At 51.9% G+C, this 13,193-nt stretch overlaps 1 protein-coding gene across 4 annotated transcripts in view; it reads left to right on the top strand.

Moving 5' to 3' along the window:
- Positions 1-13,193, top strand: part of TTLL11 (tubulin tyrosine ligase like 11) — a 220,894-nt gene that overhangs the window by 161,816 nt on the left and 45,885 nt on the right. The gene's annotated exons all lie outside the window — the stretch shown is intronic.

Below are 13,193 nucleotides of genomic sequence, written 5' to 3'. Positions count from 1 at the left end.
AGCACTCCCTCTGCTTCCCCCACATACGAGCCCGAGCAGTACTGTGGTGCCCCCGGCAGAGAGGAGCTCACTTTCAGGCAGGCAGAGGTGTTCTCCACGGAGGGGCTCGTCCAAGGACAGTGGCTGTGGCCAGGGTGGGACATTGCCATTGCTTTATTGATGGCAGGTCAATTGTCTAGAGTGAGAGGGTCAAGAGTCTCGTCTATTTCTTCTGTTTGAATCGCAGACAAGGTCCCTGGAAAGAGAGTTTCGCAGCATGTAATTGCTTGATGCTGTTAGTTAGCAAGCCACGGAAGTGAAACGTGTCCGCCTCTCTTTGCTGATGGCATAGTGAGAAAACTGGTCAGAAGTTAGCCCAAGTGAGGCTTTTAGACGAACCTACCAGACACCTTGGGGCCCCATAGGGTGAACCAGATAGAATTAAACTTCTTCTAAGGAAAGAGAAAGTGAGGTCCCTAACTAGCTGCATGACCGTGAGCAAGTCCGTCCGCCTCTCTGAACCTGTATCTGAGATGGAAAATGAGAGACCAGCACCACTGCTCCCCGAAATCCCTGGACGTTCTCAATTCCGTGACATGCTGGTGATAAACGCCGTTGGTTCTGAGAAGAAACTGGACTTGGAGGTTTCCTCTGCTTGGCGGGCAAGCTGCCAAAATGTGACGGCTAGGACAGGAAAGGACAGGAATTCTCTCTGGGGCCAACACTTAATCAGTGTGGCCCCCAGAGGTGACAGATGACAGCAGGATGGCAGCTGGTGGCTTCGAGAACAGTGGAAACAGCAGGTCCTCCACAGGTGCACGCGAGCCCTCCATCGTGTCTGTGTTGGATGTGCGATGCCCGCCGTGTGCCAGGCACGGTGGCAGAAGCTATGTGTCCTGCACATCATGTCTATGGTTGGGTACCCTGTAGGAGTGGCAGCTGAGACACAGGAGCCTGGCTCCCTTTTTTCCCTTGACATTTTCTGTGCCTCAACCGTAGTGTCAGTGCGTGGCCCCAAGAATTGGAGAGTGAGCGAGATTATCCCACCTTCACAGCCGGCAGTTTAGAAATAACTACAGACAAGTAAAGGGGTAATTGTTGTGTAGTGTGAAACAGTCTTCAAAAAAGAGGTAAAAGTAGGGTGTCATGAAGGTGAGGTGAAGGCAATGACATTCCAGGCAGAGGCAACGGCATGTGCAAAGGTCCAGGGATACTATCCAAGGGGAGGACCTGGTGAGCCTTGTGGTCTGGCGGTCCCTGGGTTTACATGGGGTTGTGGAAGGGCAGGGCTGGAGGGGACACAGCCAGCACATGAAAGGACTTGACCTGGCCATGACCCTGCAGGCAGAGGGGAGCCAGTCATTCGTGTGTTCACGCACCTGGCCAGCGTTTAGTGAGGGCCTACTGTGCACCAGGACGAGGAGCCAGTTGTGAACAAAACCATCACCGATCGCTGCCTTTGTGAACCTGACATTCTTTATTGGAGGAGGTGGTGTGTGAGAGAGCAGGAGATGGACAGCAACGAAGTAAATGAGTAAAATCTACGCTCTGATAAATGGCGGTAGTGCTGGGGGGCAGGTAGAATGGGACAAGGCAGGCCCTCGTAGGCTGGCGAGGGGTGGGTGTCACAGCTTTAGGCAGAGTGGCCAAGGGAGGCCTGCCAGAAAAGGGGACGTTTCCACAAGGATTTGAAGGAAGTAAGGGCGAGACGCGGGGACAGGTTTAGGGGCACGAGGTGACATGGTCAGATCTGCCATGTGGCTAGGACCTGGAAGATGTGTTGAGAGGGGAAGCTGGAAGCAAGGAGACTGGTGATGAGGCTATTGGGATTCAAGTGACCCACCATTGAAGTGACAGGTGGTGGCAGCTTGGAATCCGGGGAGCAGCGGTGACAATGGAGAGAAGTATGTGATGCAAGGTGACAGAGGAATGACACTAGGCTACTCGTGGGGTTTGGGAGTTACCCTCCTCTCCCCTCTCTGGCTCAGGCGCTGTGGGTGTTATATCTCTTTCCTGAGCTGGGGAACCAAGCCCAAGATCAGGTTTGTGACAGAAATGGATGCGCTTCCAAGTATTTTACCTACTGCACTGCTCACAACACCCAGCAGGTGGCAGCAGCCCACGCGACCGTCGTGGAGGAAAGAAGGGCCCAGATGAGAATGTGGTACAGTCCCCCAGTGGAGTATTATTCAGCCTTTAAAAAGGAGGTCTGAGACCTGCTACAGCATGGATGAACTTGGAGGACACTGTGCCGGGTGAAATAAACCAGACACAAAAGGACAAACACTGTATGCTTCCACTGACATGAGCTTTCTAGAGCGTCAGCTTCTTAGAGCCGGGAAGTAGCATGGCCGTTGCCGGGGGCCAGAGAGGCAGGAAATGGGGAGTTAGTGTGTAACACGCAGAGTGTAAGTCCAGGAACGTGGATTGTGGTTGGGGTCGCACAACAGTATAAAAGTACTCAATAGCACTGAGCTGTACCTTAAAAATGGTGAGAATGATACATTTCATGTTACCTGTACTTTAAGAAACTGTTTAAGAATCTGTGTCAGGTCATTTACCTAAAGTCGGGCGACCAGCCAGTCCAGCCCAGCTCCGGGGCCCCCTTGCACCCTTGCCTCTCGCTCTTCCCTGGTTCTAGACTGTCCCGGATCACCTGGTAAGCGACTTGGCCTCTCTAGACCTATTTTTCCTCCCCTGGAAGGTGGAGACAACACTTCCTGGAGTTGCTGAAAGAATGAGACGTGATCACACACTCGCCTCGGTGAGATCCTATCTCCTTGCGTAGCGTTGCTCTCCTTATGGCAGGATGCCTGACTTTGGTAAAACAGCACAGACCTAACTAGAATCCGCGCTCCCGCTCTGTGAGCTGTGTGACCTTGGCAAGGCGCTTATCTTCCTGAGCCTCAGTTTCCACTTATAAAGAAGGCCTGATATGTTCTACCGGGCAGGGGTGAGGGCGAGACTAAATACGACCTTGGATCGAGGTCCCCAGGGCAGCGCCTGGACACCACGGCCTCCGATAAAGGGCTGCTGTTCCCATAAGGACACAGGATCATAGTTAGACAAGGAAAAAATTAACACAGCGACGTGACAAGTCAATTCAACATCCTTCCCCACTTCCACACCATTTTGTAGGCGGATACAGCCTCTCCCTTCTGGGAATTGAGGTGTTTGTGGAATCCTGAAATGACACCTTTGTGTTGGCTTCAGGAACACGTCTGCGTCTGATTTGTTTTACAAAGGAGATCCATTCACCTGAGTCTAAATAATAGTTCCTGAGCTCCTGCTTGGGCCTGGCCCCAAGCTGCTGCCCGAGAGTCAGACATGAGCCAGATAGGGCACTGTCTGCACAGAGCTGATTGATATTAGCCAAGGATATTATTCCAGCAAAGTGTGCCGGGAGATGGGAAACCTGTATTCTTCCTGACCCATAAAGCCCGAGTGCCAGGAAACCTTGGACAAACCGCTCCCCGTCTCCAGAGCTCAGTCCTTGTCTACATACAGAATGACGACCACCAGTCTCTATGACTTAAAGCTCTTTCCTTTCTAAATGCATTGACTCCTTGGCCCCGTGGCTCACTCTGGAAGCAGTCTGCAGGGCATAGGGTGTTCCAGGAAAGGTGGCCAGATCACTGCTTTCTGTGCTCTACAGACCTGGCCTTGGGGGCTTAGCAGTCAGCCAGGAGGGACTTGGCCCCATGGCATGCTGGGACTCCAGCTGCAGAAGGGTAAGAAAGGAGAGGCTGCTGGGGCTGGGCAGAGTCTGGAATGCAGAGACCTAGAGTCGGTTCTGGAGGCCAAGGCTACAGCAAGCTAAGGGAATGGGGCATAGCTCACTCCAGGCACCCAGTGTGGGCCGGGGCTTCCTGGGCACCCCCAAGGCCTTCTCCCCTGACTCCCCAGGAGCACACCAGCCAGGGCAAGAGGAGACGGCCCCGTGAGGACAGGTGCCTTCTGGCCTTCCTTTACCTCCCCCAGGGGTGGGAGCCCCTCTCCTCAGATCAAATTCCACGGAGAATGGGGCGGAGTTTGCTTCATGGGCACGCCTCCTTCCCCCAGCACCTGTGGGATGACTGGGAAAGGGTTCTGGCATCTTCCTGATTGTTGGTCTGCCTTCTGGTGCTCTGTCTATCTCATGCCAAGGCACGGTCTGCTCATTTCACACGGGATGCCGCACCCGTGCTTGCTTATCTTGGGCCAGAATTGAGTCAAATCCAGCAAAGCTGCATTCGCGTCCTGGGGATCATTGGTATGTGCACTGGCATAGCGTTTCCTCGTCAAATACTCAGTAGCCAACCCAAGTCCATTAACGTGGGGAAGAAAAATCGCAGGTTACCATTCAACCACTGCTGCATCCATATGCATGAAGCCGAGGGACCCACTCCCTTGCAGAATTAAGACAACCTTTAGAGAGACACATTGCTGAGAGCTCACTGCCCACCACTCCCAACTACTCCCCAAAGCGCTTCCCTACAAGCCACGTCTGCAGCCGCCCAGGACACGGCCGGGGTTGCCCACATGCCATCAACGTTCTTGAAGAGTCTGATGGGCTTCCGCCACTTAAGAAATTGGTCACATTTAGAGATATTCAGCCTCGGTGCACATGTCATGCTGCATGTAGGAAAAACATACTATTATCTTTAGAGCTTGCCTGAAACCACAGGCTTGTTCCCGAAACAGATGTTTTGTGAAACCCACCGTGACAGGCTCAGCAGAGCTGGAGACGGGCCAGCACTCAGTTACCAGCCTCACAAGGACACAGACATCTCTGCCGGCTTCCCGTTTTTTCCTCCACACCTGGGCTCAGTGGAGATCGTCCCTGTGGCTTCTCCTTCTGGCTCCTGGGTTCTGAAGTTAAGCATCTTACAAGCCTGACGCTCTAGGCAGAACCAGTCAGCCAGGTGTGTCCTGGAGAGAAGTTTCCAGGGTAGTGACTCGGGATATTTTAATTTGGTTCAGCAAACATTTATTGGGGGCCTCCTGTGCCCAGGTCACAATTCTAGTTGTTTCCAGTCACATTCTCTCACAGTAACTGGCGGGGTGACCCATTTCAGAAACTGAGACCTTGTACTGGTCTCTTAGGGCTGCAGACGCAAGTTCCCTCTTGGATTCAAGCGGCAGACACTCATTCTCGCCCAGCTCTGAGGCCAGGCCGTGTCAGTCAGGCCACGCTCCCTCCGAAAGCTCTGGAGGAGACTCCTCCCTGCTCCTTCCAGCCTGTGGCAGCGGCAGGCGCTGGTGGCTTCTGGTGCTCTCAATCCCGATCTCTGCCTCCTCTTCCTACAACCCCTTCTCTGTGTGTCTGTGTCAGATCTTGCCCTGCCTTTCTCTTCTGAGGATAGCTGTCCCTCGATTTAGGGTCTTCTCCAAATCCAGGATAACCTCTTCTCAAGATCCTTAATTTGACTGCATCTGTAAAGATCCTTTTCCAAATAAAGTCACATTGCCGGGTGCCGGGGCTTAGGGCCACCACTCGGCCAGCTATAGACCTCTAGCTATCTTCTGGTTGTTTCCCAAAGGTCACAGAGTGAGAAAGGGTCGTCATGGGAGGGAGAACCAAACTCAGACCTTCAGTCATGTCCTCACCCCTCGAAGCCGTGACACACAAATGTGGCCCAGGGGCCCTGCTCTTAAAAAAACTATAGCTAAGTGGGAAAGAGCTTTGCGTGTTGGTTATGCGTAAGGGCTCATATCCAGCCAATCCCGATGACTTTGGGAAAATTATGTCACCACACTTGTGTTCTCATAGGAAAATGTCTCATAAGGAAAATGGGAATCATATTAAGAATGATAATAGTCTCACTAGCCGTGAGGACAAGACCACAGAAGGTGCTTAGCCCACAGGCATGGAGTGAGCACGATCCCAGACGCCTTAACCCCACAGCCTCTGTGGGTAACCACCGTGCTCCCTCCTTCCACTTCCTAGGACTCCCCAGGACATTTGAATCAGAGCCTCTGAGTAGAAAAGGGATAGTATATAAGTCCCTGGGAACCCGGGTGAGCACAAGTGAGAAACCAAAGCCGACTTCAGGGTTTCGAGCTTGGCTCACTTGGGAGGATGGAGTTGCCAATAACGACGCGGGTGGAAACAGCAGGAAGCAGGCTTGTGGGGGTCTGGGGAACAAATCACGCTCAACCTGACTGCAAGACAGACATCTGGGTGGATTTGATTGGCAAGTGTCAGTCAAAGGTGGAAGGTGACTTTTAAAGTGACCTTGAGCTCAAGAGTGAGGGAAAGAATTGAATTTTTGGCAAATTCAAGCGCTATCACACATTAAGCCTCTCAGGGGACATAGAATAATCGAGAAAAGAGAACTCGAAAGTGTCAGGGCTCATTTGATTCACGGTCGCAACACTCCATCTTCTCACCTGTAAAATGGGTGCTCTGCTTTTTCCTTCCCGGGCTGTTGCTCAAGGATGATAAATCGTGGATGGGAAATTGCTCCATAGATTTGGGGTTTGAGCCACATGGTAGCTCGAGGCAGCAGATAGGGCCTCAGGCACATTTCCCTGGACGCTGAGCAGACCGCCCCTCGTCCCCACCCGGCAGGAGAGGTGCGCGGCCCTCTCCCCCATCCCTGCGTCGCGGCTGAGGAAGCAGTAACTGTTCATTCACCGGGTTTGAACTGGCCTTTCTGCTGGGCTCTAAATCCGTTCACGATCACCAAAGGAACTTTACGATAGCAACTGGAATTTCCCAGGTCCCTGGCAAGGGCTGCACTTTTGCCGGCGGTTTTTGTGTTTCAGAAAAACAGGTGAGCGCACCTCTCGGCCTGGCCGAAGCGCTGCCGCACCGCCCACGTCCCTGGACCCCACCTCCCACGTGTGCCCCTTACGGTCTCGCATGTGTTTGCAGGACCGGCTAGGTCAGCGACGTTGCCATGGCAACCAAGGAAGAGCCCAGCTCTGACTTCAGCTCCGCGCTGTGCTTGGTAGTCGGGAAACTAAATGATTGGCTTTCTCTTGTTTTCTTTCTTGGGGTGCAGAGTGCCCCCCGCATTCCCATTGGCACGGAAACCTTTTCCTCCTGCCTTGTGTGTTTGTCGGTGTGCCGTGGTGTCACAAAAAGAACACCGCCCCTCACAGTTGTCCCTCGGGAAGGGATGGTGAGTGGGTGTGACGGCCTCGAGACGGCCCGTCTGCACATCTCCAAATCTCTGGGACGTCTAAGCTGTCTCCTATTGAGGACCAGGGATATGCTGGGATTTCTACGAGGTTCTCTACGCTTTGTATTCCACACAGTTCTCCCCAAACCCCGTGTGCCTGGTGTCATTGTCACCATTTGGCAAATGAAGAAACTGATACTCAGAGAGGTTAAGTACCTTCCCCAAGGCTGTTCAGTGGCTAAGTGGAGAGCTGGGGCTCAGCACTAGGCCTGCCTTAATGTGCAGTCCCCAAACTGTTGCCATTCTGCTGCCCGGCCTTAACCTTGTATTTGAACTTCTGCCATCTCTCCAGAGCCATCAGGGAGGCATCATCTCAGAAATGTACCATGATAACTGAACATTTAGTACTTCTGTGAGCAGCAGCACTGCACACTGTCTGGATGTCTGCTTGGGGAATTGTGCAGTGACAAGAGAAATTAATACTTTAATGGATTTTGACAACAACTCTATGTTAGGGGAATTCAAATGGCAGAGAGAAAAAAGTTAGGCTTTCTCTCTGGACCTGGTTGCTAATATGCATATGCCTAATTTATTAGCTGAATTAAAAAAAAAAAAATCTCATTCTGTTAAGACCAAAACTCTTGGAGGGAAAGAGTGCTATGGGCAGGAGGAGATCGTTAAGTCTTCCTGGTTGGGCTTCAGCTGACCAGAAGTCACTGATTTTTGACATTTTGTTCACACTTACTTATGCTGCAGCCAGGACCCCTGCCTCTCATTTAATCCCTCCACACCCATGGGAGAGAGATTCTGTTGTCCAGCTCCAGCTAGCAGAAGAGGAACAGAGGCTGAGAGATAACACAAATTTCCCAAGACTGGACAGTTAGGAGGGAGTGGAGCACGATGGCTTCTTCTCATTGCCAGAAATTATTATTGTTGCCCTATTTCCCTAAAAAAAAAAAAAAAGACTCTCTAAAACCTGAAGCTGAAAATGATGCCCAGAGGTCACCCTGCCCATTTTCTTGCCTTCGGGCAGAATCACACCAAATTTCCTCTCATTATTTGTCTTACAGAATACTTTTCTTCCCCAGTCATCTGTCAGTGTGTCTTTTTTTTTGCATTACCTATTAGAGGTAGAGTACTATGAGGAGAACAAAAATGGATTCTATTTTCAGCAAACTCAGTCTATGGGGGAGAGAAGCCACAGACTTAAGAGGCCATAATATAAGTTTAGAAAATGATAGATTCCACAAGAGAGGTGCAAATGAGGTGCTGTGGGAAATCCAGAAGCGTGTTTTCTGGTGGGAGGGATGAGGGGAGGCCCGTGGGCGGGCTGGCATTTGAAGAGCTGGCTTCTGCGGGGTGTGTAGGATTGGAGCCTGGCCGTTGGTGCCGGGGGAGCAGGGCACGTGCATCCAGGCGTGGGGGGCCTGCCGAAGCTGCTGGGGCGTGAGCGCATCTCAGAGTCATCGCCGCGTGTAAATGAGATGGTCCAGGGAGACTGGGTAGGGCAGGAAGCAGGTCACGGACAGGCTTAGAGGACGATCTACCACGCTAGGAAGGAAAACAAAAAAGCAAAAACAGAGAATGGGAAAACACCTGGAGAACGCATAGGCATGGATGTCAGGAAATAAGAGTTCCAGAAAGAGCGGTTAAGCGTCGCTGGACGCTATGAAGAAGCTGAACTGCAGAAAGACCGAGAAGGTCGCGGGCAATAAGGAGGAAACTTGGTAACCCCAGGAAGAGCAGCGTGTCTGAGGCAGTAGAAGAAGAAAGGCCAGGGAAGTGTGCTCACACCGAGGTCAGGAGGGCAACAAGCATGCCAAGGGACCTTCTCTAGGCCCTACCCTGCTGGGTTCAGATCGCAGTGTCCTAGCAGAGTGCCAGCCCAGAATCCTGTCTGCACGGCCGAAGCTCAGTGGAAGCCCGGAAAGAACGAGGTCTTGAGAGTCAGAGTCAGATGATTCACTCCGGGAGCCACGTGACCTCGAGGACGTCATTTAACCTGAGCTTAGCTTCGTTGGATAAACAGCCAACACTTAACCGAGTGCTTACTGCACACTAGCTGTCTTTCTTAATGCTCTGCGTGTATGTATGAGCCCATTTAAATTTTCCAGTGGGGCCGTGACGTAGGGAGAACTGTTATCCCCATTGTACAGACAAAGACAGCAGGGCACGAGCAGGTTCAGAGACTTTTCCAAAGTCACCAAGCTAGGGAGCAACAAGCCCAGGATTCCAACCCAGGCCTTCAGGTTCCCGAGTATATGTTAATATGTCCATCTCAGGTCTCCTGCGGCTTAACCACAATAATTGATATATGGGAGAGTTCCTGGCCCAGAGGGGGCTCAATAAGAGGTATCCCATTACCCCCCGACCAAATACAAATGCAAAGTCATGGCATCCTTGCCCGAGAAAGATCTGTGGGATCAGCCCCATAAGGCCTCACTCACATTAGCGAAAATCCCATATAGAATGACACACAAGAAAACAGCCTCAGAAAGCCCCTGGGACCCTGAGTGAAGATAGTTTTGTGTTCAACACCCTCACTGCGGGTTGACCAGACAGCTGTATGGCCCCCCTCGGTGGGGTGGACCCTCAAGGGCAAATCAGGGACAGGTGAAATTCACAAAGTGAGCAGATTTCATCCAAAATTTGAGGGGGAAGAAAATTTGGCCTGGGATATGCCTACAGAATCCCTAGTTTAGGGTTCACCAGGCATACGGTATACAAAAGAGAATAGGATTACCCCCAAAAACAAACTGCGTTTGGATGAAACTGAATGCCAAAAAGAATCACGGTGATGACTTCTCCACATGGATTCCCCACTTATCATCTGTGTTCACAAAGGCCTGTACTTCGGTGCAGAGCTGTGTTTAAACACTAAAATGCTTTGTGTTGCAGAGAGGCGCTGAGTATGTAATTAAAAGGATCCCTTCATTAGCACAACTAGACAATGAAAGCTCAAGTTGGCCTTTTCCGCTAATTTTGGAGGTGGTAAAACAGAAGCTAATACAACCCCTGATTACAATTGTCACATAGACAGTGCCTTGCCGTTGCCACTAGGAAATCTTTGTTCTCCCCGAAGACAGCCAGGATCTTCCCATCACTGGGAGGGACAAAGAGAAAGGAGAACGCATTCTGGCAACTGGAAGTGGAGGGTGTGGCAGTGTCCTGGCCACAGGACTCTGGTCCCAGCCTCCTCACCCCAGCAGCTGACTTAACCTCTCAAAGCTTCATCATCCTTGGATGTAAACCCAAGTGATTGATTAGATTGTTGTGAGAACTCAGGGGGAACAATGCCCGTCTGTATTCCCTGTTGGATGTCCTGAGCAGCTCCTGTGTGCCAGAGCCCGTGTTAGAACACAGACCCGCGGGCTCAGCTTTGGGCCGGAGAGAGATGTAGTTCCCAGTACCTCTCAGGATGAGGATGATGACGATGTACAAAGTCTGAAAGGTTTTAGAGAAAGGAATGGCTCATTCTAGCTCCAAAGCTGTGGAGAGTTTTCTAGGAAAAATGCTATGAAGTCCAAGATTTGAAGGGTGAGTGTTTTTCCCACGGATAATTTGGGAAGGCACATTTACACAGAGAGGGAGGAATGTGGAGTTTGGAAGGCAAGGCCAGCCAGCAGCCCCAAGGGCTCTGCTCATGAGGTGGGCCCCATGTGGGGCGCCTCGGCAGCCGGTGCAGACAAGGCGCAGAAGGAAGAACCCGTCTCCGGGTCTCCGTGCAAAGCTAAACACGGGCCCAATCTTCCGTAGAAAGACCCCTGGTGGAGTTAGAGCAGGGACTCCTCAGCCCTTTGGGCAAAAACGATTCTCCTCCCTGCCCTCCCTGCTCCTCCCTGCCCCCCAAAAGGGCCTTGAGAGTCTGAAGCTTTTCATTCAGATTCAGAATTTTGGCCACTCTGGCCTTCCGCTTTAGGGGTGGTGTTCTTTGTTTTGGGTTTCTTCTTTTTTTTTTTAAAGGCTCTGGGCAGAAGTCAGGAGAACTGGGTCTGTCTGCCCTTTGCCACCACCTCTTAGTTGATGCCTCACCTCAAGCAAGGGTCTGCCTCAACTTCCCTGTATATTGCAAAAGAAAAATGGGGTGAGAATACCCTCCCCCAGTGCCCCTTCTCATTCCACAGTTTAATTCTTTCTTTACGTGGGGAGCAACAAATATTTTTTGTGACATCAGTAATCCTCAGGTAAGGGGCAGGTATCCAGTGAGGTCTGAGAAGAGGACTCATCTGGGGGATTTATTTCAGGTGGGACAAGAGACAGGTGCAGGGTGACCTGGCCAGCTTGCGGTGAGGCTCCCCATACAGGGGAGTGGGAGGACCGTCCAGGGTCTAGTTACATGAGTTGCGGGTAGAGCAGAATGTCAGAGAGTAGTTACAGAAACCCCATAGTCTCTGGGGTTCCCAGAGGGGTACACTGATGTCTCCCATCGATGGTGACTAGATAGTGAGCCTCTTGAGATGATGGCATATAGGCGATAAAGACATTGGCGATTCAAATCACAGAAGCTAACAGGTATCGAAGCCCTGTGCCAATCCCGATGCAGGCACTTTCCCTGTAATCACATCAGGCCTATAGGTTAGGCGCCGTTGTTTTCCCCATTTTTGGTAAGAGGAAACTGAAGCTTTGGGGCTGGATGACTTGCCTGGGTCACCCTGCTCGAGGGTGCAGAGCTGGGGTCCCAGGGGACCACCCGGCTGGTGCCCCGTGGGGAGGAGCGGCTGGGCAGCCCCCCCCCACCGCGCACCACCCCCCCGCCCACGTGACGGTTCCGCTTCATTTACTCTAACTGCCCAAGACAAAGAGAGCAAGGACGATGGCAAGACGCTGGCTCTGTGCGCAGGGGCCGAGCAGAGAGAGCTGTGTTCGAAAAGAAGCATCTTGCGATGTCTTTGTAAAATCAGCTGTCAGTTCCCTCATCCGGAAAATGAGAGGGCTGAGCCCCATGACCCTTGAAGGCCCTTCCAGCGCTGAAATAGCACGAGTTCTGGGTCTGTGGGAATGGGGGCACCAGAGGAAATCCTCGTGTGTGTCCTTTTGTTAACTCATCGCCTTGGCAGGAAGATGGTCCTGCAGCACCCCACCCCCGCCCCCGCCTGGTGGCTCAGGGAGCTCGTCCCCAGCAGGGACCAAGACCCAGTCTGCTGCTGTGGCCGCTGGGCCCCTGTTAATTCATACCCGTGACAAACACGGTGCATCTGTGACTCGTGGGAGGCTGTGATGGTAAAATAGGGATTGAGTGATTTGGTGGTCAAAAGGGAACAGCCCCTCCAGGTAAGTGCTATTGCTCCCAGGTCACCACACTGAGGTCAGTTATAAGCCCCCGCCCTCCCCCAAGGAGGTTCATCTGGAAGCTTCATGGGCGGGCTGTGTTTTTGATCCTAAGCAATGCCAAAGTTTTGTGCTAGACTCAGGCTGGGTGTCCTCCCAGCCACTCTCCCTTGTAAGCCTCGTGACGTCCCGTCAGTAAGAGACTTCTCTCCACTGTCGGAGGTAAAAATGCATTTAGAGAAGGTGCTTGACCACAGTGAGTTGTAGCCTGATGGAAGGGAAAGCACCCGGGCTTTGAACTCAAGTGGATCCAGGAGCAAATCCTCACCCGTAGCCCTGTAATAGCTGAGTGGCCTTTGGAAGGTAGGTTAACTTCTCTGAAGTTAATTTTTTTCATCACTTACAGTCTGTAAGTCATAGGGTCATGGCCAGGGCTCAAATGAGATGCTCGAATGAGATACCTGCAGGTATCCCGCCCGACTCTTGGTGCTCAGTGCCTGCTAAGTCCTCGGGCAGAGAGGAAGCATCATGCACTGTTTAGAAGCAAGGACTCTGGCACCCGCTTGCTGGGTTTCTATCCTGGATTAGTCTGTGTCTTCATACCTTAGTTTCCTCATCTGTAGAATGGGAGTAACAGTAACACCTACTTGGTGGGATTTCATCAAGGTTAAATTTTTTTAAACCACGGTTCCTAGCACATATTAAGTGCTGCCAATGTCATCACCATGGTGTTTGTTGCTGTTGCTGTCCCATCATGCTGTGGAAGGAAGAGATCAGGGCAGGGGGCAATGGCCAGAGGCGCATTGCTTGGACAGCGCAGGGAGAAATAGACCTGGC

This window comes from Lutra lutra, chromosome 13 (genome assembly GCF_902655055.1).
Source record: "Lutra lutra chromosome 13, mLutLut1.2, whole genome shotgun sequence".
Lineage (NCBI taxonomy): Eukaryota > Metazoa > Chordata > Mammalia > Carnivora > Mustelidae > Lutra > Lutra lutra.
This window is presented reverse-complemented; position numbering and strand designations above follow the sequence as displayed.